Source organism: Malaclemys terrapin, chromosome 9, assembly GCF_027887155.1.
Source record: "Malaclemys terrapin pileata isolate rMalTer1 chromosome 9, rMalTer1.hap1, whole genome shotgun sequence".
In the NCBI taxonomy this organism is placed as follows: domain Eukaryota; kingdom Metazoa; phylum Chordata; order Testudines; family Emydidae; genus Malaclemys; species Malaclemys terrapin.
This window is the reverse complement of record NC_071513.1, coordinates 20,613,654-20,641,320: the sequence shown is the minus strand read 5'-3', so window position 1 is coordinate 20,641,320 and position 27,667 is coordinate 20,613,654. Positions and strand designations below refer to the sequence as shown.

Here is a 27,667-nt window from a genome sequence, read left to right as displayed (position 1 = left end):
CAAATTATGAGAAAACTCAAGCCGGTGCCTTTTGAGTGTTCTCAAAGGAGGGAGTTGTTGGTGTCACTAGGCATCACCCTAGGTAACTCGGGGGGGGGGGGGGTGGAAGACCACAAGAGTCGACGAAGCCCCCCCACTCTAGGCCAAAGTGAACCAACCTCAGAGGCCAGCAGCTGGAAAGCGGTAGTGATAAGGGGAACCTACATGCTTCTAGCTGAAGGACAAAATAACTTGCAGAAGGCAAAATAACTTGTAGCGAACAAGCTACACAGCCAAGGTCGTTTAATGTAACTGCTACGGGGCGGGGGGGGAGGTAGGGAAGGAAGGGGGGGGAGGAAGGAAAGGTTAAAAAGGGAAAAACTGCTTGTATCAGTGCGCTTGATTTGAGACATGCTGGTCTCCTAGTGCCTATTCAGAGCTCTTGAATAAACTTTGTCTGCTTCTCCACCCTGGTGTGTTCATTGGTGCGAAGCACACCGGGCAACGAACCCCGCTGTTGCCCCCTTGGGCTCTCTGTGCCAGCAACATGCCAAATTGACTGCAGATCGCTCTCCGGTTGACCCTGGAACTCCACTCCAAATGAGAAGAGTAAGGTAAGTCGATGGGAGAGTGTCTCCCATCAACCCAAGCTACGTTGACTCGAGCTACATTATTCACGTAGTTGGAGTAGCATAACTTATGTCGACTTACTGCGGTAGTATAGACTTATCCTTAGTCACTGTACTGTAGGAAAAAATATAACAGATCTCAAAAAGCTCAAACCCAATGCTGGTCTTGAATATATAGTTACTTTGATTTTAAAATGATAGTGATTGTATGGTAATAAAATAGAAATTGACAATTAAAAAATTAACTGAGGTGACAGAATTATATGACAATACTTGCTGAATGGTGCTTAATCAACACTAAATGCTTTACTGAGCAACTGGTATTATTTAATAGTGGCCATCTTATTAAAACAAGCTTTTGGGGACCTGCTTTAAAGTGGTTCTTTAATATTAAATATGTCCACTAATTATATTATTTTGAATTGAACTGTAATATTTTAGTTTTGATTCATTCAAAGACCATTTCATGGAAAAAATGGTTACTAACCTTTCGTAACTGTTGCTCTTTGAGATGTGTTGCTCATGTCCATTTCATTTCTGTTTTTAATTAATTGTAAATTTGTATTTTTTAAAAATGTTACTCCTACACAAAATATACTAGCTTCTTGGCAAAATTCTTCATGATATAAAATTATTTTGCCTGTTAAATGTTGTACAAATAGCTTTATTGTATTATTAGTACTAAAAATGTTCAGTCAGCACTGCTGAAAAAATATAAACTAAATATGTCAGGGATACATCACTTTCTAGTCTTACTATTTTTTAAATGCCTTATTTCTCAGTAGATAAGTAAAAAATCTTTAGCACCTGACTCAGTGAGAGGCTCATTTACTCATGCAAATTTGAAACCAAGTGTCATAATACAATGAAATTATAAAAACATATCAAAAAGAAGTTAGCAAGTCACTAAATTTAGCTCCTAATGGAGTTCAATCTGCCTTACACTGCTTTATGTTAATGTGAATAGCTACAGCACTCTGTAAACATCAGAGTGCAGTTTAGAAATCATTATAGGTGCATTGTATTTTGGAGAGAAGTCTTTCAGGTTTACAGGATCCTACATCTTGAATTAAGTGAGAGCTGAATTTTGATCCTAGCAGAGATTAGAAATATGCTTAGTAAAAATAAATTAAAATGCACTGTAATTATCTCACTATAAGTGCTCAGTTGTACATATGCCATCATCCAGACATGATTTTAGTTAACCTCTTTGCAATTGCTGATACAAGTGCTGAACCCGGAATTATTACAGGCGAGATATTTTGCACTAGTATGGGTCTTCTAACTCAGTACAAAATATCAGGGACTGATCTTCTGAAGTGCTGAGCACCTCCTGCCTGGTGCTGAATGCCCTCAACTCCCTCAGAAGTCAATGAGAGTTAAGGACACTCTGCACCTTACAAGCTCCAACTATAAATGTGACCACTAATGGCAGATGAAAAATTTGTACTCCCTGAATGAATTACAGCAACCCCAGTTTTAAGGCATGATCTAGATTCCTAGCTATAATATTCTTCTCCACTTGCTAAAGCTTTTTCTACACTACCACTTTTGTCAGGAAGACTTGTCAGTCAGGAGTGTGGGGGAAAAAAAACACCACACCTCTGACCAACGTAAGTTTCACCTGCAAAAGTGCTTGTGTGGACAGCACTATGTCAGCAGGAGAGGCTCTCCTGCCAACACAGCTAATGCCGCTCGTTGGGAGTGGTTTAATTATGCTGGAAGAAGAGCTCTCTCCTGCAGTCAAAGAGCGGCTACACGGGAGACCTTACAGCGGTGTCCCATAGTGTAGACATAGCCTGAGAATCCTACAGCAGCACTGGCACTGCCTCTGAAAAAAAAAAAAAAAAAAAAAAAAAAAAGGCAGCCCAACTATCTTCTAGGATAGGACAAGAGCAAAGGAGATAAAGGATCAGAGAAGACTGAAATTAAAACGGCCATGTGATATGGGCCACATGTAATTGCTCATTTAATATTTCTCACTGAGGCCTGGTCTACACTAGGCGTTTATGTCGAAGTTAGCGCCGTTACATCGAATTAACCCTGCACCCGTCCACACTGCGAAGGTATTTAGTTCGACATAGAGGTCTCTTTAATTCGACTTCTGTACTCCTCCCCGACGAGGGGAGTAGCGCTAAATTCGACATGGCCATGTCGAATTACGCTAGGTGTGGATGGAAATCGACGCTAATAGCTCCGGGAGCTATCCCACAGTGCACCACTCTGTTGACGCTCTGGACAGCAGTACGAGCTCGGATGCTCTGAACTGCCACACAGGAAAAGCCCCGGGAAAATTTGAATTTGAATTCCTTTTCCTGTCTGGCCAGTTTGAATCTCATTTCCTGTCTGGACATCGTGGCGAGCTCAGCAGCACTGGCAACGATGCAGAGCTCTCCAGCAGTGATGGCCGTGCAATCTCAGAATAGAAAGAGGGCCCCAGCATGGACTGATCGGGAAGTCTTGGATCTCATCGCTGTGTGGGGCGATGAGTCCGTGCTTTCCGAGCTGCGATCCAAAAGACGGAATGCAAAGATCTACGAGAAGATCTCTAAAGACATGGCAGAGAGAGGATACAGCCGGGATGTAACGCAGTGCCGCGTGAAAATCAAGGAGCTGAGACAAGGCTACCAGAAGACCAAAGAGGCAAACGGACGCTCCGGATCCCATCCCCAGACATCCCGTTTCTACGAGGCACTGCATTCCATCCTCGGTGCGGCCGCCACCACTACCCCACCAGTGACCGTGGACTCTGAGGATGGGATAGTGTCCACGGCTGGATCCTCGGACATGTTAGCGGACGGGGAAGATGAGGAAGGAGATGAGGAGGACGAGGCAGTCGACAGCGCTCACAACGCTGATTTCCCCGACAGCCAGGATCTCTTCATCACCCTTACAGAGATCCCCTACCAACCCTCCCCAGCCGTTACCCCGGACACAGAATCTGGGGAAGGATCAGCCAGTAAGTGTTGTAAAAATCTAAACATTTATTTGTAACAGAACAGGAATATTAACAATTTAAAAAATGGGTTTCTCATGATTAGTTTGATTAGCTTAACGGTTCAGTCATGGGCAGTGCAACTATTGAAAAAAAATCTAGCAATGTCCGGTTTTGCATGATTGTCCTGCCCAAGCCGCTCTACTGGTTAGTCACTGCTACAGCAGCTACAGTAAAATGCGGTCTATATGTCCGGGGATGGAGCAGAAATCCTCCTGTGACATCTCGAGGAAGCTCTCCTGGAGGTAATTGGAAATCCGCTGCATTAGGTTCTTGGGGAGAGCGGCCTTATTGGGTCCTCCGTAGTAGGACACGTTGCCACGCCACGAGACTATCAAGTACTCTGGAATCATTGCTCTGCACAGCATGGCGGCATACGGCCCTGGTCTTTGCAGGCTTTCCCGGAGCATTCTCTCTTTCTCGCTGTCAGAGATCCTCATGAGGGTGATGTCGCTCATGATGACCTGCTTTGAATGAGGTAGGGGAATGTTAGTGTTGGGACTGCTTTGCCGTTCCTTTACAGAACTGTAACCGCTGGTTTGCAGCCACGCGGTGGAGGCGGGAGAGGGGCAGCCGAAAGGGATCGTTCCCGGGGACAGCCGCGAGGGTGTGGGACAGGAGCAGACTTCCTGCTTGCCGAATTGCTGGCAGCAGGGACCGACATTGATTTCAATGTGAAATGAGGCCATTGCTAATATTAAAGTTTTAAGCTGCCACAAGTCTACGGCTTACCATGTCTGCCTGCAACAGAAATTCCGTTCTCCTGAGAGGCTTCTCAAATGTGCTGTAGAAGACCCCAGGCACTGAATGCGAAGGCCGAGAATTCGACCTTGTGCTGAGTGCGCATGTGAGAGGTGCTGTGCATGGTCTTGTTAACAGAGAAAGACTATGTTCTTTGTTCACAACTACATTTATCTTTCTGAGGAATTCACTCCCTTTTTCCCATTCCCACAGCCCCATCTGCGACTGTCTCACAACCTAGCCTGTCATCACACTCCCAGAGGCTAGCGCGGATTAGGCATAAGAAGAAGAGGACACGGGAGGACATGTTCTCGGAGCTTATAGCCTGCTCCAGAGCCCAGGCAGCACAGCAGACCCAGTGGCGGGAGAACTTGACCCGAATGCACCAAGCCAACATGGATCGGGAGGAGAGGTGGCGTCAGGAAGACCAGCAGGCGACTCAAACCCTGCTTGGACTAATGAGGGAGCAAACGGACACGCTCCGGCGCCTTGTGGATGTTCTGCAGGAACGGAGGCAGGAGGACAGAGCCCCGCTGCAGTCCATCTCTAACCGCCCTCCCCCGCCACCAAGTCCCATACTCCCCTCACCCAAAGTGCACAGAAGGAGAGGCGGCAGAGTCCCTGCTAACTCTCACTCCACCCCTGCAGAGAGCTCGAGCAGCAGAAGGCTCTCATTCCCCAAAATTTGACAAGTTCTTTCCTTCCCGCCTGACACAAGCCCCCGTCCAAGTTTCACTTTCCCAGTTCCATGTTTGGTTGATAATAAAAAATACGTTTCTGTTAACTACTGTTTCCATCATGTTCTTTTGCAGGAGGGGGGGATAGGGGGTTGGTAATTCGACAGGACAGTCACCTTTGGCAGGGTATATAGTCGGGGGCAGGCACAGCAGCAGGGCACATACATAGTGCAGTGATGCAGTGACCAGTTACCCTGGTTAGTCTGGGAGGTTGTTTTCATGTTATGTGGTGGGGGGTGGGTTGCTCTGTGACTTTGTGGCAGGGGAGGGCAGTTACAGATCTTAAGCGGCGGTCCTTAGGCAGGATCACAGAGCCACACAGCAGGGGATCTGTAACCGTCCTCCCCCTGCCACAAAGTCACATAGACCCCCCCATACACACAGTCCCTATCAGGAGGGGTGACAGGCTCCGTTGAAACAACCATCCCACCGCAGCGGAGCCTGTCAATCCTTGAGTTTAGAAGCTGCATTCGCGCCACTACAGTACACCCGCTCCGCACCACAGTCTGCGTCCCAGTTTTAAAAAATTCCCGCGAATACAGTATTAAAGAAAACGGTGTGCTTTAACAAAGTAGAACTATTTTTATTTTGAAACGTGTGTTGGAAGTGGGGTGAAGGGGGTATGTAACTGGATAGGATAGTCAACATTAACTGGGCAAAGAAATGGGGGCAGGTTTAGCTTCTCAATACACAAACTTTAAAGTCACAGGTTACCCTGCTCACTCAGGAACTTTGCTTTCAAAGCCTCCCGGATGCACAGCGCTTCCCGCTGGTCTCTTCTAATCGCCCGGCTGTCTGGCTGTGAGTAATCAGCAGCCAGGCTATTTTCCTCAACCTCCCACCCCGCCATAAAGGTCTCCCCCTTGCTCTCACAGAGATTGTGGAGCACACAGCAAGCTGCAATAACAATGGGGATATTGGTTTCGCTGAGATCACAGCGAGTCAGTAAGCTTCTCCATCTCCCCTTGAGACGGCCAAAAGCACACTCCACCACCATTCTGCACTTGCTCAGCCGGTAGTTGAAGAGTTCTTTTTCAGTGTCCAGGGCGCCAGTATAGGGCTTCATGAGCCAGGGCATTAGCGGGTAGGCTGGGTCCCCGAGGATGACTATAGGCATTCTCCACATCCCCAAGAGTTATTTTGTGGTCCGGGAAGTAAATACCTTGCTGCAGCCGTCTAAACAGACCAGAGTTCCTGAAAACACGAGCGTCATGAACCTTGCCCGGCCATCCCACGTAGATGTTGGTAAAACGTCCCCTGTGGTCCACCAGTGCTTGCAGCACCATGGAAAAGTATCCCTTTCTGTTAATGTACTGGCTGGCCTGGTGTTCCGGTGCCAGGATAGGGATGTGAGTTCCATCTATGGCCCCACCGCAGTTTGGGAATCCCATCGCTGCGAAGCCATCTATGATCGCCTCCACGTTTCCCAGGGTGACTACCTTTGGCAGCAGTACATCAACGATTGCCTTGGCTACTTGCATCACAACAACCCCCACGGTAGATTTGCCCACCCCAAACTGGTTCGCGACTGACCGGTAGCTGTCTGGCGTTGCAAGCTTCCACAGGGCTATGGCCACTCGCTTCTGGACAGTCAGGGCTGCTCGCATCCGGGTGTCATTGCGCTTCAGGGCAGGGGACAGCAACTCACAAAGTTCCAGGAAAGTTCCCTTCCGCATGCGAAAGTTTCGCAGCCACTGGGATTCATCCCAGACCTGCAGCACTATGCGGTCCCACCACTCAGTGCTTGTTTCCCGTGCCCAGAATCTCCTTTCGACGGCATCAACATGACCCATTGCCACCGTGATGTTCTCGGCGCTGGGTCCCCTGCTTTCTGAGAGGTCTGTGCTACTCTCAGACTTCAGGCCATCACCGCGTTGACGTAGCCTCCTCGCCTGACTTTTCTGCATCTGCCTCAGGGAAAGGTGTATGATAAGTTGCGAGGCGTTGAGAGCGGCCACAACTGCAGTGATGGTTGCAGCAGGCTCCATGCTCGCAGTGCTGTGGCGTCCGCGCTGTCACTGACTAGAAAAGTGCGCGAACTGATTTCCCGCCGGCGCTTTCAGGGAGGGAGGGCGGGAGTGATGGACGGATGACGACAGTTACCCAAAAGCACCCTGGACACCTTTTTTTTACCCAGAAGGCATTTGCGGCTCCACCCAGAATTCCAATGGGCAGCGGGGACTCCGGGAACTGTGGGATAGCTGACCACAGTGCACCACTTCCAATGTCGACGCTTTCCCCGTTAGTGTGGACTCACAAAGTCGAATTACTGTCCTTAGTGTGGACACACACGTTCGACTTTGCAATATCGATTCCAAAAATTCGATTTAAGTAAAATCGAACTACTCTCGTAGTGTAGACAAGGCCTGATATAGCATCAATATTGTGCTATGCACTTCAGGAATGCTAAAGGCAAAAGATCTCTTTCCTGCGGAGTTTTCCTGTAATTTAAGTAGACAGTTTATAGGAGTTTATGATTTAAGTATCCCCCTGTCGGAGACCCAGGTTTGGTTCCTGGCCTCTAAGACCCCAGACTGATAAGAGCCCTGGAAGTTCTGCAGAGACAACATGTCTTGACCACATATGACTTTTAAAGAGAAGAGAGAGACCCACTGTCTATATGTGTAGTCCTTCTTGGCTTGAAGGGTGATGGCTGCAGCATTAAGTCTTGGCCACATAGGTGTCATGGGAAGGGGAAAAATTAGGCTCTTCAGTGCTCCTCCCAACCTCCCGGAGAAAGATGAAAATCAGGCAATGGGGTGGATACAGGCACGAGATCCATGAAAATGTACTGAATTCCAGTGAGGACTAGACCAATGATTCACTGCATAGTCCTTAGGTAAGTCTGTTAATCTTCCTGAACTTCTATCAATCTATAAGGTAAAAGCAGAGGCATCAATAAAAAAATATAACCTAGCTGTGATTTCTTCTCTCTGCTGGAAATATACATATCTTTATGTATATATAAATATACAGACTATCTGTATGACCTGAATGACTGTGGTAGATCTGTACTTTAACCATAATATCATCCATTTCTCCTAATGGATATGACAACAAGGTGTGGGGAAGGAGAGATGTTCTATATAAATATATATATATATTTTATATATTTCACATACTATTTGGAGTGTGACATTGCACTACATTTCACTCTACAGTCTGAATTTTATTTTTATCCTGAGTTAGATTTGAATCAGGGTTTGCAAAAGACAAAACAACACACTGTAATCATCCAGTGTGCCAATTAAGCTAAAACATACCCTGAAAATTAAAATTAAATGCCAAAGCTATGAAAAGAAACAGACAGTTTTCTCAGGAAAGAAATTAAAGAGAACATGTTCTTGGCAGTCCAAAAATGTATCCAAAGCAGTTATATAACTTACTATCATCCCTCACATCTGCATACTATGTGTCTTCATCAAATTCTGTATGTTTGTGCACATTTATAATCAAGAATTATTGAAGTTGATTCCATAAATTTCATTTAGTTGTTCACTGCTGCTATTTGTTTCCAAGGCAACAAATGCACTTTGCCCAAGCTGCTCAGTAAATCATGATTGTTCTGAATTTGGGGGTCCTTGCCCCTTGTGCTGTGGAATGGATGCACTTCTACTGGCAAATAACGTGCCAGCACTTAGGCTGCAATAATTAGCCACAGATTTGGTTGAATTTTTTTTAAATGAAGCTATGCTATGAAAGAAAAATGCAAAAGCAAATATGGACTGTGGGCTGCCATGTATGGACAGCTACTCTTTGCTGACAGGAAAGAGACTCATGCAAAGCTTCCATCATACCTAATTTGCACCTAGGGTTGCTAGTGGTTGAGAAATCCGTTTTCAAATTCAGGAGTCAAGGCTAGTTCTGTCATTTTTGTCCTTTCCATCACAGAGGATGCAAAAGGATAAAATAAAACAGAAAACCAATGAAAAACATTTGAAATGACAAACATGTACAACATAGCATCTACCTCATTATCGTTATTTGCTGTAATGCCCATCCCTCATTCCTTACTTCACCTTTCTTTGTCTGTTATCTTCATTTCTTATGGTTGGCTAATTAAACACCTAGTGCCTGGTCCCAGTATTTTCAGCTCTCATTAAAGTCAAACAGGCACTCAGCACTTTGCAAGATTTTCATCTTCAGACAGGAAGATTTTGGGAAGCAGGGTCTTTTATTTCTGAAAAACACCATGCAAACTGAAGATGCTTATAATAGAATGGCAGTGTCTTCTGTTGACACACCCTGTTCGCAGGTGTTGGAACCCTACACGGACATGCTAATTTAGGCCTTATTTACATAGAAGTTTGCACCAAGTTCTTACTAATTTGCTATAGCAGGTGCAGCTCCTTAACTCCACCCTGGCTCTATAGGTGGGAGTGGCTCTCTGAGCAGAGGGATTAAAGCTTCTGAGACAGAGAGGCCCTTTTGGGAAATTTAGGAACAGCCTATTTTAGGGCAGAAACGGAGCTTTATTTGGTGTTATTGTTATTTCAACTGCTAATATAAAAGAACTCCAAGAGTGTGGGTGAGTTTGGGCACTAATCCTGATTATTGTTGTTCCAGGATATATAGTAGCATAAAGACTGTGCCCATTAACAGTGTGATGTAAATATTAAAAATAATAAATAACTAGAATGCCATACACACACATCCCCTTTATACTGCAAACCCATGATACAAATCATGGATGATACATCCTGTTCTGGATATCATAGGTAAAACATATTTTAAATAAATGGTTGCAGAGAAAAGAAAAGCTCAGAATTTCAGAAAGACAAGTGGGACAACATAAATCCAGAAACTAAATGCTGGGACTAAATGGAGTTAAAACATGTTTAATATTCCTGCAAACTTCTCAGGAGAAAAGCTTGCATGAAAAGCCATTAGCTCAGCATATTTGAAAACTAAAACAGCCTTGTACCAATGCCTACATATTATGGATATTGGACGTTTTAGAGAGGCAAAATACTTATTCTTGTCCACTTTGTAATAAGCAACATCTCAGTGACTGCAGAAATACTGTGTAAGAGACAGTGGGGACTCACCCTTACCTAGCAAGGGTATTGATGCTGTTTGGCATAGTCTGCAACTACTAAAACTGAAATGTATCAATGCACCGTAGAGAACATAGGACCCCGATTTACTCTAGTGTAAATGGAGATCAGAATCTGTGGAGCTACTGAAGATTTACTCTGGTGGAAATGAGATCAGGCTCTATCACACTGTGTCTCATCACTTGCAAAAACTCTTTGCTGCCTAGTACAGTCCCACTACCATGGATATTATTCCCAAAGTGATTAACAGAGACAATATTCCTGATGACAATAGCCACTTATTATTTTCAAATGCTGACAAGTCTTAAGCTTTCTGCTTTGATTATAAGTGTGATTCTACATTTAAATGATAGACACAAAGAATTTGCCATACCAGACTGGCTCAATGATCCATCAAGTCAAGCATGCAGCCTCTAGCAGTGTGGCTATGCCTTCTGAAGAAAGTAATATAATCCCTTTACTGCTCCTGGCCAACTGCACAGTGTAGGGAACTGTGAGGACACTTCTTTTCTGATCTCTGCAGCAATCAGCTACTGCCCTGAAGCATGTGAATTGATTGCTCTTATTAACAGTGTTATTATTGGCTATGAAATTATCCATCCCCTTCTTAAATCCACTGAGATCATCTGACTCTATTACACACTTTTAACATTGGATTCTAGCCTGTCACATGTCATGTTATTGATTATCCAGCAGCGATAAGGCTAGAAAATGATCAATAGAAATGGAAACAATATCATTTCAATTTAAGTAGCAGGAAAAAATAGCCTTTTCATTGTCATATTATCTCAAGAATAGAACTCACTTCTATGAAAGGGCGCAGAATCAAAATAACTAGAAATCTTCAAGTTGCGCTAGAAAACACTTGAGCCAGAAATTATTATTATTATTATTATTAGCATGTTTATTATGGTAGTGCCTATGGGCCAACCAGAAGTGGGGCCCCACTGTGCTAGGTGCTGTACAAACAGTATATTAGATGGCCCCTGTCCCAAAAATTCAACTACTGCAAAACCCCCCCCCCAAAAACAGAGATGTATTGGAGGATTGACTATGCACCTGAAACAGTTCTACTGATAGCATCACTATTAATAAATATAATGTAAATGGGAGTTACCTTGTGATAACAGCCAGTAAGTATAACCAAACTCCTCTAATAGCAACAAATGAAATCCATTCTATAAAGTCATATTTTTGAACATGAAACAAAAATATCATTGCACTCTTCAGACACCAAAGTGACAAACTGTATTAAAGAATCCAATTAAAGGATCTCTTCAGCTTTTCAGTTGTACAGTCTAACCCCTTTATTCATGACAGCATTTCCTGATATTATATGAGCATGAAAAATAATATGTACCAATAGCACCTTCTTCATTTCATACCACAATAAATGAAAAGCAACTCAGAGGACCCACTCCATGTGCAAGACAAAACGTTCTCATTCAAGAGCAGCATTAGAAATGCATGCTCCAGCACTTGGACAAAGGTCGTACAATATTTTTATATTCAATGATTTTAGCTGCTCAGGAAATATTCTCTGGTCATTACTATAAAAGCAGGAGTTCTCTTTGAGCAGCTTATTAATAGCCATAGGTAACACTTGTCCGCTGGGGGGGGAGGAGCATCCATTTTTACCAGCCTTTGCAAGTGCTACATTCTTTTCCACAGTCTTTCGCTTGCACTTTCAAAATTGGCTTCCCCCCTCCATTCTTAGTCCAGGCAGCTGGGGGAAGGGAGTTTTTGCAATCAGCTCTTACACACTCTGTGAAGAATGGCAGGAAAGTAAATTTCCCTTGCCAGCTGTTTAAAAGAGATTATCAAGGTTGAAGGGCCCAAAATTAAACCTATCCGGGCAAATTCTTTTTGGGTTACACACATGGTCCCTCATTATCTGCAATGAATTGGAATGCAAGCAACAGAGAGCGGGTTGTGTTTTAATATGCCCTCCTGGATGTAAAAACATGTGCGCGTGCACGCGTGCATGCACACACAAAAATAAATATTATCTGCTGAGTGAAAAAAAAAAAATCTACAATGCAGCCATGCATGTGCACGTCACACAAGCACCTGTAAATCACACTCCCCCATTGCCCTCCTGCTGGGTCCATTCTTAGGAAGCAACAGAGATTTGAAATGCTCTCCAAAGGCTCTATTTGTCAATGAAGGCTGTGTGAGCTACCTGGGCTGCAGAGGTTACTTCCTGGTCACAGGAGGTACTTTGCCTTCAGAAACAACAACATAATGGCAATTTCAGCTTTCTGAGGTCACCTAACTTGCCCTCTGCCCAAGTATTGGTGTCACCAAATCTGCCTCACTCCAACCACACTAGTTTTGGAATTTCCCCCCTACCAGAAAATAGCTATCAGAAGGGAAGGGAGGAGATTTCTCCTTTCAACTCAAACGCTTTTCAATCAGTCCGAGCAGGAGGATTTTTCCCTAGTTGCCTCCAAAACTCAGACAACTCAACGCTGAGGCAAGGGGAGAGAAGAGAGAGAGGCAGACAGCCAAGCTCAGGACCTGTGCTCCTGGAGTGACTTCCCTGAAAAGCTGGAGTTGGTGATGAAGAACCAGGCTCAGCAATGAGTGCCGGCCCAGTTTGCTTTCATGAGCCCCCCAGCCTGTGAGCAATTCCCTGCTGCATGCAGGTGGCTTCTCTCATTATTTGTTGTACTTGGTTTTTTGCTTGGGCCAAACTCTCCACTGAGCAAGTCGGCCCATTGAACAGCCCAACATATACAACATCTCAGGGCCTATGCACCTCAGAAGAACACGTACAACTAAGGCTACCTGAAAAAAAATTCACTGGGCTGCAATCGCTGTAGCATATTAAACTGGAATCTCCACTGGCTCCATGGTGTGGCATATATTCAAATCATGCCAAAGTAAAACCATAGGCAGCAATGCCAGTACGGGAGCTGGAACTTTAAGAGGGCTGCAGTCCTCATTTTGGAAAGCTTTTTTTTTTTTTTTTTTTTCTTCTTTTTAAAACAACACTCCAGTAATCAAGTGAACTGTAAAAGCATTTATTTTTGTTCTCTTTGTACAGGCCCTAGCACAATGGGGTCCTGGTCCATGCTTAGGGATCCAAGGTGCTGCGGTGATACAAATAATTATTTTAAGGGTAGGGCAATTTTCAGACTTGTTAATTACAGTTGGGTCCCTTTAAGGTAAGATATTCAAAGCTGTAAGTAAATATGGTTGTCTAGTACTGACCTTACTAGAATTCATTTGCACCATCCATCAAAGACACAAAACAAGTTATTCCAAAGAGACAGTTTATTATGCAGGAACATATGCAAGGCAAAACATTTTTCTTATTTAAAATTTGCAATGACCTTTATCCAACCTCCACAGAGATTCTACAAATGTGTAAAGGACAATGGCACAACAAGGAACTGGTGCACATATGGGCACTTGTGAATGGATTTACTTGATATACAATTATTTTAACAAGCCCAAAAGTAGTAGTTGCAATGTCCTGGGATGTCAGCATAATCTGCTGTGGTTTTTAGTCTTTGAGAATAAAAGGCTTTTGTACATTTTTAAGCACGAGAAATCTTATAATGATGGCTACTTGCTGCATGCAATTTGTTTGTATACAGAACAGAAAATAGAGGAAGAATTAATTTCCTCAATGGAGTCAGGAGGAAAGCACAGGGCCTACATGTCAGAAATTCCTCTCTTCTAATCCTGGCTCTGCCACCAATTCACTATTCAGACTTATTACAAAGTAGCAGCCGTGTTAGTCTGTATCCGCAAAAAGAACAGGAGTACTTGTGGCACCTTAGAGACTAACAAATTTATTTCAGCCTAAGCTTCCGTGGGCTACAGCCCACTTCTTCGGATGCATAGAGTGGACTAAGTTCTTTATTCAGACTTAGTTCACTTTTCCTGGTGTCAGGTTCTGCATAGGTAAAATGGGGGTAACAGTTCTCACCACCCCTGCAGGGTGTTTACAACAGCTAATAATAATTAACATTTGTAATGCACTTGGAAGAAGTGATAAGCAGCATCACCTAGCTATCCCAGGCATTTCGAATTCACTCCTCCCCTTGGCTTGTAGGCGCCAGTTAATGTTAGAGACTGAAGGAAAGGTGCTGTACTAACTTGGAAGCCATTCAGGCTGTTTGTGGAAGGGAGGTATGCAGGATACAAGGCACAACAGGGAACACGGGGGAGGAATGTGGCTCCTATGGCCAGTAGGGGAAGTGAGACTGAGTATCTCACCAACCCAAAGTGTGAAAACCAAGGAGATGGGTAATTAAGTAATTCAGGACCCCATCTACACACTACTCATGTTTTCCACTACAGCACTGTATGTATAAACATGGTTTCAGCCTCATCAATACATTTCCATCACCCCCATCTCTCATTATGTCCACACTCGTGCTAACTAACATGGAGCTATAGTTCCAACCACAAGTAAAATAAACAAAGGAGCACATACATGCACCGATTTGAACAGTGTAATTTCTACATAAAAATTCATACCAACTCTAGAGCAATTATAAGCATGGATCAGCTGTTCACACATGCTTCCCTAAGCATTACAGAAAACTGTCAGAGCTGCCGTGTGCAACCTGACATCACCCCTCACTTACCGTTCATGCATACACCAATACAAAACCACATACCAAACTGCATGGAAAGGCAATTTATGAAAGCCACATTAACCCGATATTAATCATCAAAACACAGGAAACTAGGTTAGAGTTCAATGATACCTGTAGGTGTCCAAGATGAGGGTGGAACCACCTGGATACCTGGTGGTGAAAAGTAGGTAGTTGAGGGTGAGAAGGAGAACTGATGAGTGCAGGGTAGATGTTTCCTCTTTTTATGGTCTGGGTTCATGCAACATGAAATCTAGCAACCTAAACTCAGTGTAAGCAAAGATTTTTGGGGGGAGGAGATTGTTAATAAATCTGATTTTTAATGAACAGCTGCCCCTTCCACTGAAGGAATCGTACACCCACTCTGGCGTGTATGGGAGCAATGGCATGCTGAAGTATCCAGGGCTCTAAAAAGAAACCATGCAGACAATAAACAGAACTGATATACAAGTCATACAAATGCACGGAGCTGGGACTAAAACCCCTTGGTCCTTTAGCATCTTAAAACATAACCTCACTTGGGCAAAAGGAGAACGTCCCTGCTTTGTAGTAATTTCTCTCTCTTTTGTGGGCCTGCCTACTAGAGAGTAACAACACTCACTCACTCACATAAACAAAGCTAGGACATTACATTAGTATAACTGGAACCTCAGCATCATCCAATTTACTATATAGTCAAGCTGACTAGTTAGGACCTTTCACTGTTCACAAGCTCTGCAACAATTCCCTCAATATTTCAGGCATTTGTGATTCTGACTCTAGGTTTGGCCCTTCTGCTGAGAGTGTGTGTGTGCATGCCTGCCTGCCTGCCTATATGCAACTGGGTCTATCTATATTTGTCGAAGAATGAAGGAACTCATGCAGGGTTTTGGCAAGATGAAAGGGAAAATAATTAATTAAATACGTTTTAAAAAACATCACAATTTTTTGATGTTATTCAGATTAGCACCCATCCCAAGATTACACTCAATCTAAAATGTGCTGCCTCTCTTCAGACATGGTTAGCTTTGCACATAAAGCCTTGAAGATGTCAAATTCCATGCCAACCTAATAAAATTAAAATAAGTAAATTCAATACGACTAAAATGATGCAGACCTTTGGAAAAGAACCTCTTCAATACCTTATTTTGTGCAAACTTCCCTCCATCTAATCCAACATCATCATTCCCCGAGGCAAGTTGTAGCTAACTGAGGGCCTCTTATTTGGGAGTGGGGCTATGGATATCTCACTTCCTGGAGCATTTTCAGGTTCAAGCACTTACATTGCAAGCTCCTGGGAGCAGAGTCTGTGTAGAGCAAGTTCTCTAGTACATTGTGGCTATTGTGTGTCACCTCACAGGCAGAATCCAGACCAAGAGCTATGTATCCAGCCCAGAGAAACTTCCCCCAAAGCAAGAGTGATCCTCTGGTGGGAAACAAAAGAAACATTTCTATGGCAGGTTGATTAAAAAAGCCAATAAATAGGAGCTCTTTGAAGCTGTTCATATGTTTGGAATGTTAGAATAAGTTCCAGCAGAGATAGATTAATGAGATATCAATGGTGCATGATAAATGTAATTTATCACATGGCTCTGCAATTTATTACATTGCTATTGCCATTATATATAAGACAGTCACATACACACACAAACAAACACACATATACCTCCTCCTAAGCATTTCTTTGGCCAGAATCCTAAGGCTTATAAGCCAGTGCTACAACAACAGTGAGAGCAACGGAAATAAGTCTCTTTATTAGCACTTCATTATGCTAATAATGTTATATTAATAAAATGTTCTATTACAATATCCCCACTACCTTTCTCCTTTCATTACATGCAGATTTTATGATGTTACACACAGGAAAAATACCCCTTTCTCTGACCTTTCTTCAATAGCTTGTTCTTTATTTCTATTCAACCAGGATCCCTGCTGAGTTCTAAACAGCAAGGAGTGGATATCTGACTGTTCTCCTGCAATCCAACTCTTCCTACAGAACTCCAGTTCTGTACTGATGCTATTTCTCATACCCAAACTTTGGTTTCTGAACAATCACATTCATGCGCCATGACTTGATGTAGCAATAGCATGACAAGGAAAAGATGCAGCATCATTGAAAAAAGCGTGCTGTTTGACTTATTCTTACTCTCAATCACCACCACTAGCATTTAGATCTAGTGTATTATCTATACTACCTACTATGTACCATTAATTTCATATTGAGTTTTCTTTAGGAAAATTTTTTTGGGATGATAAACTTGCAGCTAAAGAGAAAAACTACAATTACACTTTTCAACCATGAAAAGTAAATCACATGGTGCTGAAATCCCAGCAGAAAACACAGATTAATTAAAATCTGCACTTTCTAAATCTGTTATTCAACTAAACACAGCTGTTAAAAAATGATGTCTTTGCTATAATTTTTATGTACATTCATACCACTGAAATACAGTGAGAAAAAATTAGGGGGATTTGGTTAGCTATTGAAATGGTATAAGAAAAGGAAGTGTATATCTATATATCTCTCTCTCTCTCTCTCTATATATACATGTACTATTATGACATGGAACATTTTTTATGCCAAGCATAACAGGGTGGCAAATAAACTACTTTTGAGCAATAAAAAGTGTTACACAAAGGAACAGATTTTGAAATCGAAGCATTAGGATGTAAGGCAAAGTCCATGATGTGGAAGACATAATCCAGGAAGTGCAACTTTGCTGGTTCGGGTACATACACAGGATGAATGAAGAGGGCCTGCAAAGAGAGCATCATGGCAGGAGAGGGTGGTAGGAATGAGACCTCGAGGAAAGTTAAAGAGGTGATGAATGGATTGCATCAAAGAAGACAGTAAGTAGGTGGACCTTAGTGCTGCCTTAGACAGACAAAAATGGTGGATGCGTATGCAACGACCCAACCCCAGAGGGTGGGAGGAAGAGGACGAGAAGTCATAGTAGTAGTAACAGGGTGGCAGGCTCTTTTTGCGTGCACTCTGTTAGCAGGTTTTGGAACCCAGCATGGAGATGTTGATTGACTCCTGCTGAATCATTATGGCAGGTTCAGCTTGTTAAATCCACTAGGGATATAGGATGGCTCTCTGGGAAAGAGATCACTAGTGGCTAGGGCAGAGAGAACTCCACAGGGAAATCCTAGGAAGAGCCAAGAAAGTTGAGGTGGAGGTTTTCAATGGAAACTCAGATAACAAGAATGAAGAGAACTCCCAAGAAGGGGTTAAGTTTACACTAAATATAGTGGGACAGCTCCTCATCTGGTGTCAAATAACAGATTCATTGAAGTCAATGAAACCATGCTGGGTTACACCAGCTGAGGATCTAGCCCTCTGTCCACAGATTCTGTTTAAAGCAGGTTGGGAACTCCACCTACTTCCATCATGGGACCAATGTTACAGTCTAGAGCAGTGTTTCCCAAACTTGGGACGCTGCTTGTGTAGGGAAAGCCCCTGGCGGGCCGGGCCGGTTTGTTTACCTGCCCCGTCCGCAGGTTCGGCCGATTGCGGCTCCCACTGGCCGCAGTTCGCTGCTCCAGGCCAATGGGGGCTGTGGGAAGCGATGCGGGCCGAGGGATGTGCTGGCCACCGCTTCCAGCAGCTCCCATTGGCCTGGAGCAGCGAACCACACCCGGTGGGAACCACGATCGGCCAAATCTGTGGACAGGGCAGGTAAACAAACAGGCCCGGCCCGCCAGGGGCTTTCCCTACACAAGCGGTGTCCCAAGTTTGGGAAACACTGGTCTAGAGCAAGGAATGCTGGGTCAAGGAGCATGTTTGCACAATGCATAAATAGTAATATTTATCCAGTCGTAACTCCAGTTCCTGCTGTTCCCAAGTAATGGCCACCTGTAAATTGGAGATAAGGCTTGCCTACTTCACAGGGGTGGTGAGGGAATTAATTCATTAACACATAAAATGCTTTGAAATCCTAATGCTAAATGTACTACAATGGCTCCCCAGGGGCTTGATCCAAAGTCCATTAAAGTCAATGGAAAGACTTTCATTGACTTCAGTGAGCTTTGGGTCAGGCTCTATTTGTGTAGAGAGTCACTTTATTAACCAGTGTCTAATGCAATCCCTTGGGGAAGCACATTGAGCCTGAACGATGGTATATGAAACAGACCTCAGTGCTTGCTGTGAAAACGCCCCAAAGCCCCTCTCTAACTACTCTCATCCTCTGACTCAATGGAAGGTTTTGCACACAGTATGCAAAACTGGCAGAGTACAGCTCCCAGTGACACATTGTCATGTGTGAAAAAAACATGACAGGCCTGAAACAAAAGCTCTCTCTTTTTTTTTTTTTTTTTTAATCCCCAAGTCTACATCAACGATCAAAGTAGAGAGCTGCTTGCTCTGTCACTGAGGGAGGTGAAATTGCCATGATTTGAACACAACCTAAAATGCACTCTGCAATTCAACTCAGTCATTATAAACATACTTCACAGCTCTGACACAGCTGTTCCTCCCCTATGGAACAGAAAATAATATTCAAACCTCACTTCTTTTTAGAGAGGGAGAAAGCATGGAAGAGCCCATCCCTCCCCTGAATCTTTCAGAAATAATTTCAGCTTAATATATAATTAGTATTATATAATATAGCAATATATTAATATTAGCAATAATTCTTTGCCTTTATATTAGCATACAAAGCTCCTAATAATCTAGGCTCACTTCTCCTCAAAACCGCTCCATACCATGAGCATTGGATAGGAGCTCAAGTGTTAAGGCCCAACCTCGGTGTTATGATAATTGAGCGAGATTGCACTGACATGACAAGTTGTACATTTGTACCCACTCTCACTAGGGATGAATTTGGTCCATAGTGAAGGACTTGGAACCATGGCCTTATACTGTGGGAAAGCTGCCAAGTGAACCCCACAGTCAGATTGTAAATTCTAAATCACAGATTGCTCGTGTCTTTATGCAAAACTTTAAATGCAGATTTATGGTAGTCTTCTAATGCCCACTAATATAACATGTGGCCATAAATTAGAACATATGAAACTGGAGACAAGTTTGTAAATGTGTTTAGTATTTATGAGCTTTTAATCAGTAATAAGAACATCTGTTTTGAAATCAAAAACCCCATTTTAAGAAAAGCAAAATTTGGAAGAAAAACATGATGATACATTTTATGAAGTTTTTTCCATAAAAGCTCTCAAAAGGTTCACTTGACAAAAATCCTTTAAAAACTCAAAGTCCTAAGGAATCATAGGAACTTCCATTCTATCGTATGGCAATGTATAGTCAGCTCTGTGTAAAAGGTGTATAAGGTGGGGTGAGCTATTGTTTCAGAAACTGGATGGAACATGACAGAGCACTGCTTGACAAATTTTGTTGTTGCTGGCTTTTGAACTGAACACCTTGATCGCTACATAAGATTGCTGTTATCTAACCATCTACCTACCCACATTTAGCATACAACCCTTTTACAACTTCCTGAAAAAAGAGGACCTAAGGGAAGAAACACAATTAAAACCAAATGTGCACCATTAAAGAATAGAAGTTATATTATTGTCAGGATAAGCAACGTACCTCCTATAATCTCCTATTACAGGGTGAAGGTTTTAATAAAAAGAAATATGAAGTGCTCACATATTTATCTTTTCTCAGAGCCAGAGATGGTTTAATTAGTTTGATCTCTCATAAACCGGGGGGAAAAACACCATTAAAGCAGTACCCCACTGGTGAATGATACAACCGTGACATCTACTAAAAAAGATTTTATTGAAGAAAGACACCTAGGCTTTTCCACCTCCTCCTCAAATACAATTTCTTCATAATTCCATCCTGAGCAATTCCTTTCAGCTGCCTCGTTTAAATCAGCAGCATTCCTAGTTTTCCTCTCCCTTTCAACTGCTCAAATAAAATAAATAAATAAATAAATAAATAACAATAATAAAAGAGGTGAAAGAACAGTTAGTCATTTTCCAGTAACTGTGGTTCTTGGAGATGTGTTGTGCACACAGATTCCACCTCGGTGTACATGCACCCCATGTGCATGAGATCGGGTTCTTTAGAATAGCAGTGTCCATTGGGGCCAGGTGTACAGCCCAAGTATCCTCTCACTCCTCTTAGCCATAACAGGGAGGGCAGCCGCAACCTGCACTCAGTTCCTTCACTAGTCAGAATTCCACAGGAGCAGGACTCTAGCCAGCAGAGGAGGAGGGCAGGCTGTGGAATCTGAGTGGACAACATACCCAGTTACAATAGGGTAAATAACTACTTTCTTCTTTGAGTGACGGTCCACACAGATTCTACTCTTGGTGACTAACACATGCAGATGCCTCAGTGCTTGGAGGTGGGTGAGCAGAGGCCTACTTCAACAGCGAATGCAGGAGAGACCTACCAAAATTAGCATCTGATCTAGAAGCTTGCACTAGGGAATAATGAATGGGAAAGGTGTGGAATGAACTTTGCATTGTTGCTAGGCGTATCTCCAATGTGGTATGAATGCTACCTTATCCAGGTGGGTCTTTCTAAGGCAAAACATAACAAGTCTGATTCCTGATCCAGGCTGAGATGGATCTCTGGTATGATAAGGATTACCCCTTTCAGCACAGGTCACAAAGAGTCTAGGTGCACATCTGAATGGCTTAGTTCTATGCAAATAAAATGACAATGGTCTCATGGCATCCAAGAAGTGCAATCTCATTTCACGGGGGGTGCAATGTGGTTTAGGGAAGAAATATGGGAGTCAGTAGACTGATTGACGTGGAAGCTGAAAACCAATGCATTGGCCAGATAGAAAATCTCTTCTGTTTGGCTTTGTATGACAGTCTGGTTGAAGGTTTCCCGCCTTGGAGCATGAAGTCATGAACCAAAGCAGAATAGCTTTTTTCAGTAAGCAGCAGCCACCTTCCAGATTGTTAGGTGCAGTGATGTCGGATCCAAGTGAAGGATCCAGCCATTGTTCTGTGAGATCAGATCTAGTAGGACCAGTAAGGTGATGGGTTGCCATGCTGACAGATTCACAAGGCCAGAGTATCAAAACTGCATGGCCCATGCTGGGGCTATCATGATAACCTGACACATGTTGCCTCCGTTTCCTCAAGACCTTAAGCATCATGGGTATCAGTGGAAAAGCGTACAGCAGTCCAGAATCCCACTGGATGAGAAAGACATCTGAGAAGAAGCCCAAACTCATGCCTCCCCTAGAACCCAACCTTGGGCACTGGCTGTAGTGACATATTACAAATAGGTCCACCTGTGGGAATCCCCATCTGCAAAAGATATTTAGAAGGACTGACGTCTTGAGGAATCACTAACAGTTCTTGGGTACGTTTCTGTGGAGGTGCTCTGCCAGTGTGTTCTGGAGGCTGGAGAGGTGTAGAACTACTGATGTAACATGACAATGAATGCACCTATCACGGATATGTCCGGCTTCCTGGCAAAAGTGAGAGGATCTGGCTCCCCCTCACCTGTTGATGCAGCGCATTGTGAGTTGACCCATATAAGGTTGCAGAAACATGTGTGACTTCTCCTGTATAACCACCAGTGGTATAGCCCAGTCATTCTTAAACTAGGGCCACCGCTTGTTCAGAGAAAATCCCTGGCAGGCCGGGCTGGTTTGTTTACCGGCCGCGTCCACAGGTTCGGCCGATCGTGGCTCCAGGCCAATGGGGGCTGCGGGAAGGGCGGACAGCACGTCCCTTGGCGCGCGCTGCTTCCTGCAGCCCCCATTGGCCTGGATGCCCCTATCGTATGGCAATGTATAGTCAGCTATATGTAAAAGGTGTATAAGGTGGGGTGAGCTATTGTTTCAGAAACTGGATGGAACATGACAGAGCACTTGGCGAGAAGGATCTAGCTCTGGAGACTGAATGAAGCCACCTTTCTATCAGAGGGGTTCACGCCCCAGGGAATCCGTAGGGCCGTGGTCGGTATGGATAGTGAGAGGGCGCATCAGTGGGATGCTCTCTACATGTCCCTGATGATCTTCTGGTGCCCCTCAGGGATTCTTCCCAGGCCTCTGTGCCAGACTCCCACTGTGCCGCCCGTGGAGGACCAGGGTGACCTCTAGTCTGGTACCACTCCCACTAAAAGGTCTCTTAGATGGTACCACCATAGAGAGTGTGTGAGCTGCTGAAACAGAAGACTCCAGTGGTACTGAGGAAAGGGGTCTCTGTATGGGATCGCTCAATGCAGTGATTCCCAGTGCCAGTGTGGATGCTGCCAAGATGCTCAGTACTGGCATAGTTGATGCTAGTGTCTTCCTATCCATACTGAGGGAAGCATGGTCCTTGGAATAGGAAGAGACCATCAGCACCAACTTTGATTTCAGTGCTTGGGCATCAGTACAGGACTTCACGTTAAGGCTTCTGGAGGAATGACCCGTATGAGAGGCTCTCTGTCCTTTTGTTTTGAGAAGGGAATCAGTGCCAGCCCGAGTCCAAAGAATGGGGCTCCATACAGTTCCTTTCTGAATGCATCACCAGTGCAGCTGATGAGGAAGGCTTAAGTAAAATGGCCTGGGAGCCTGGAGTGGCATCTCGGTTCAAGAGGACACTGGCTGCATGGGATTTGCAGGATACCTAGAGTTTTTCTCTGAGGATCTACCAATGAATCTTCCACGAGAGCTTTAGCTTCAGCCCTCTCACCTTCTGGGTCCTCTTAGAGAAGGCTTTGCAGATCAAGCAGTACACTGGAGCATGACTCCCTCCAAGGCACTACAGCCTTCCAATATTCCCATCATTCACAGGCGTAGCAGTGTTGCAGGATAGGCACATCTTAAAGCCCTGTGATTTAGGGTCAGATGTTTCAGGCTATTGTATGGTGGTGGGAGAGGGAGGTGCTTGTACCAGGAAGGGTCAATTACAGGGGAGAGATCCCTTATAAAACAGAAACCCTATCACTACTCTGTTCTAAAATGAAGTCTCTAAAGCCAACTGTCAAAGAAAACCTACCAGCACTAAACTGACACTAACAAACTTTTCCTATGTGTAGAAAAAGTGCTAGCTACTGTGATGTCCCAGGTCTTGAACCCAGGCATCTCCTGACCGCGGTCACATTCTGGGCTCCACCTGATGGCTACCAGGTAGGCTGGGAAGTTACTAGGGCTATAGCTCCACCCAAGGCATCAGCCACGGAACTTCTGACTGGAGGATCGCTCGGCTCCACTAGTTGGTCCAATTACGCTATTTAAGCCAGGAAGAGGAACAGGAAGTTTGGCCAAGTAACAAGATGGTTTCCTGTTATGGCTGCACTGAACCCTGCTTGTGCCTGCCTCTTGCACCCAATGCTGTTCCTGGTTCCTGCCTTTGCTCCTGTTCCCACTGTGTTCCTGCTCCATGCTTGATCCTTGCCACTCTCCTGCCCTTACGCCCTGCCTCCAATCCTCAATGATCAGTCCTGGCTCTGACCCTGGCCTCCGACTTCTGACCTTGACCCCTGGCTCTGGCATTTGGTATCTGACCTCAGCTTTGATTCCTGGTTCTGACTCTGGCTTGACCACTAGCTCTGGTAACTGGCAGCTGACTTTAGTGCTGACCCTTGGCTTCGTTCCCCAACCTGGACACCCACTAGACCCGACTCCACCTCTGACTACTAGGCCAGACTGCCTACATCCCAGTCCATAAAAGCTAAACACCAAAAGCAAGGAACGCAGACACTACAGGGTTCTGTCTGACACCACAGGCAGTAGGAAGGAAATTAATCCAGGCTGTAGTCACCCTACCCATTATATCCTCAGCTGTGGGGAGTGAGAGGGTATGCAGGGCACAAGCACAACCCCGGCGGAAACAGCTATTCAAAAGAATCCAATTTCATGCACATAAAGCCCATGCCAACCCTGAATACACGGTTGGTGGACAACACATCTTAAAGAACATACGTTTAGTTAGCCCGTGATCATTCATTACATTCCTTGAAAAAAATCAATTTGGACTAAATATTGTCACAACATAATCCATCTGTTAAAATATATAATTTTTTATAACAACACATTTGGAATTCAACAACAAAAGTGAGAATTACAAACAAGGAGTCCATAATAAGCCTTGATATAATTATTAAGTAAGATAAACTGGCCTTGGTATTCAGTGCAAGAAAGTTATTTGTGCCTTAATGAGAATGAAATGTAAAACGCATCTGTAATTTGCACTGAAATATATCACAGAAAGTCAGTTCAGTCCACATTACTTTGCCAACACTGTTCTCTTTATTACGTGTGTTTGCAAAATGCTTCTTAGTTCCAGCCCTCAAGATATATAAAAACATGGTTATATTTTGGTATCTTATGTGTTTGTATGGTTTATTTTACCAATTGAAAGGTGGTTGTTTTGGGAACTTGGTTCATTGCATTGAGGTTTAGTACATTAATTCCCATCCATTTGTATATTCCAGTATCATTACATCAGGCTTTTTTTTACTCTAAATTCCCCTCTATCTGCCATAATAATGAGCTTTGTGCTGGTCTCACGTGCTAGCCCATGTTTTAGCTTGAACTGCTCTACAGCCAGAGTCAATGTATTAATAAGGGAAGCTCAAGCTTCACCCTGGGTAAGAGCTAGCACAACTGAATGTGAGGTGGAGGGCACTGGCTAGCACAGCAAAGTTTTTCATCTGGTAGTATGGATTACCTGAAAAGATTGGAACCCACTACATTTCAGTTCCTTAATGACACATAAGATTACTAATATGAGTGAAGTGGAGTATACAAAAATAATCAGTGTCAAAACGGTGTAATTACTAACAAAGACCAAAAGGTGTTGAGAAATCAGATATTGGGGTGGAAGAAATAATGGGAAATAGTTAATATTTCTTCTATGGGATCTCACTGGAATGGAAGCTCTTCAGATAACAAGAGGTTATTAGTATATTCACAGTTAAATCTATCAAGTTAAACTGGCTCAGTTTGTAAGGGGGAAGGGAGATGCCAGGTTGTTTTAAACAGAGAGTTGCTAAACTTCCCTATGTACTTAATCAAATTGAACATGCCAAGCACCCGACTGAGCGAACTGGGCTTTTGTGACATGAAGAAACAGCCTATAGAATCTCAAAAATGTTGTCACATGGTTTGGGAGGGAGGGAGGTTTTTATGTAAGGGGAATGGAGGAATAGTCCAAGCATCAGAAACACATATTGAACTAGAAATGCCTGCAAGTCATGACCTACAAGTAGGATAATTGAAAGGTATTGCACGTAGGTTCTCTTCTTCCCATAGGTGCCACCACAATCAGTGGAATCATTATCCAGAGCAGTAGAACTCCAATATGATTTGTACAAGTACATTATTTGCAACAAGATCTGTACTTAGTTTCAAGGCAAGCTCCCTTTGCTCTATGCCTGCCCCAATCCTATCCACTCTTCCAGTGACCATCTCCTTTCACTTTGCTACCCTGCTATTTTCTTCGAAGTGTGTCCTTCTGATTCTCCTGCTGGGCCAGAAGCCCTAAGAATGCATGTCTGGAGACAGCACCTTCTCTTCACTTCTCTGCATTTGTTATAACACACTGGCACCACTTAGGACCTCCAGCAAAAAAAGCACAAGCACTGATTCTACTGAGATAAGCACAGTATAACCTATATAGAATTGTACAGAATAGTGCCTCTTGGGCTAAAGGAATAACACTCCTTTAGCTGTAGGGAGCACTGTTGTTGCAGCCATGTTGGTCCTGGGATATTAGAGAGACAAGCTGAGTGAGGTAATACCTTTTATTGGATCAACTTCTCTTGGTGAGAGAGACAAGCTTGTCTCCCTTACCAACAGAAGCTGGTCCAATAAAAGATATTACCTCAATAAGCCAATATGTTTTACACATTCTTTCTGAGTCAGTCCTGGAATGCTGTATGACTGAAACATGACCATATATATTATTAATATTGCCATTGTTAGACTATTGCAACAAATTTTACACAAAGTATGTCATTTAAGGTGTCACTGGAAAAGTTACGATTTGCACAATAAGATTACTCTGCTTGTATGCATGTATCATCTTTGTATCTAAAGTTATAAATATTGACTATATACCTGTATTTCAAATGTGTTTGCTCCTGCGGTAACACCCACAAGGTAATTTACATCCAGTCTGGCCAGAACATTGTGAATGAACTATTAAGGAACACTTAGCTCACAATGAACCATAGAAGAAGCTCACAGCTCAGTGAGCCTTCCTGTGGACTCTTTAGCAGAAGATGGGTAATGACCAGTCCTATGAGTCATCGAAGCATGCAATGTGACTAGTTCATGTGAACCTGGACTCCATCTTGTGCCTGTAATTTTCCACAAATTAAGACTGACAGCAGTCCCTCCACATGGGAGAAGATATAAAAAACCCTGGAAGCATCTCCATTTTGCCTCTTTCCTGCTCTGATCTCTGGACTTACTAACAGGAGCATTACAACCAATGGACTGAGGACCTTCCAATCTTTTGGAAGTTACCAGAGACTTTATAAGCCAGCAGTCTGTAACATCACTGCTACAAACTTAATCCAGGAATTTTGCAATTATTGTATGTATGTGATTTCTTTGACCATTTTAACTCTCTCCTTATTCTTTTCTCTTACAAATAAACCTTTAGATATTAGAGCAGGGGTTCCCAAACTCTGGTACAGGTACCCTTAGGGGTACGTGAGACATCTCTGGGGGATATGCAAGAGAAATTGTGTAATGGAGGGTTTTATTTATTTATTATTTCATCATTTTCATAATAGGCTATTCAGACAAAGGTTTAAAACTCTGTGGGAATTTGTTATATAAAATACAGTCATTAATTTACTTCAAGTTGTACCAATGAGAACATAGAGACACAGATGTTACAGAGCTCTCACCTCCAATCACCATACAGTGCGGGTTCAGTTGCCCAGCAACTGTCCAGTCTAAGTGAGCTCAGAACTAAGTCAGGGTTGTTGGTTTTTTTGTTATATACATTGCTCTGTAACTATATCTGTACATAACAGTGAAATATGGGCAGATGGCTAAAGACA

The 27,667-nt window shown here is 43.5% G+C and overlaps 1 protein-coding gene across 2 annotated transcripts in view; it reads right to left on the bottom strand.

Moving 5' to 3' along the window:
* Nucleotides 1-27,667, bottom strand: part of NEXMIF (neurite extension and migration factor) — a 246,959-nt gene that overhangs the window by 80,158 nt on the left and 139,134 nt on the right. Inside the window, exon 1 of one of the 2 annotated variants that reach the window (XM_054040457.1) lies at nucleotides 14,866-14,891. The exons of the other annotated variant lie outside the window; for it this stretch is intronic. The gene's annotated coding sequence lies outside the window, so the exon portion shown is untranslated. Of the gene's footprint in view, nucleotides 1-14,865; nucleotides 14,892-27,667 lie in introns of those variants that run through there. 2 annotated transcript variants of the gene reach the window in all.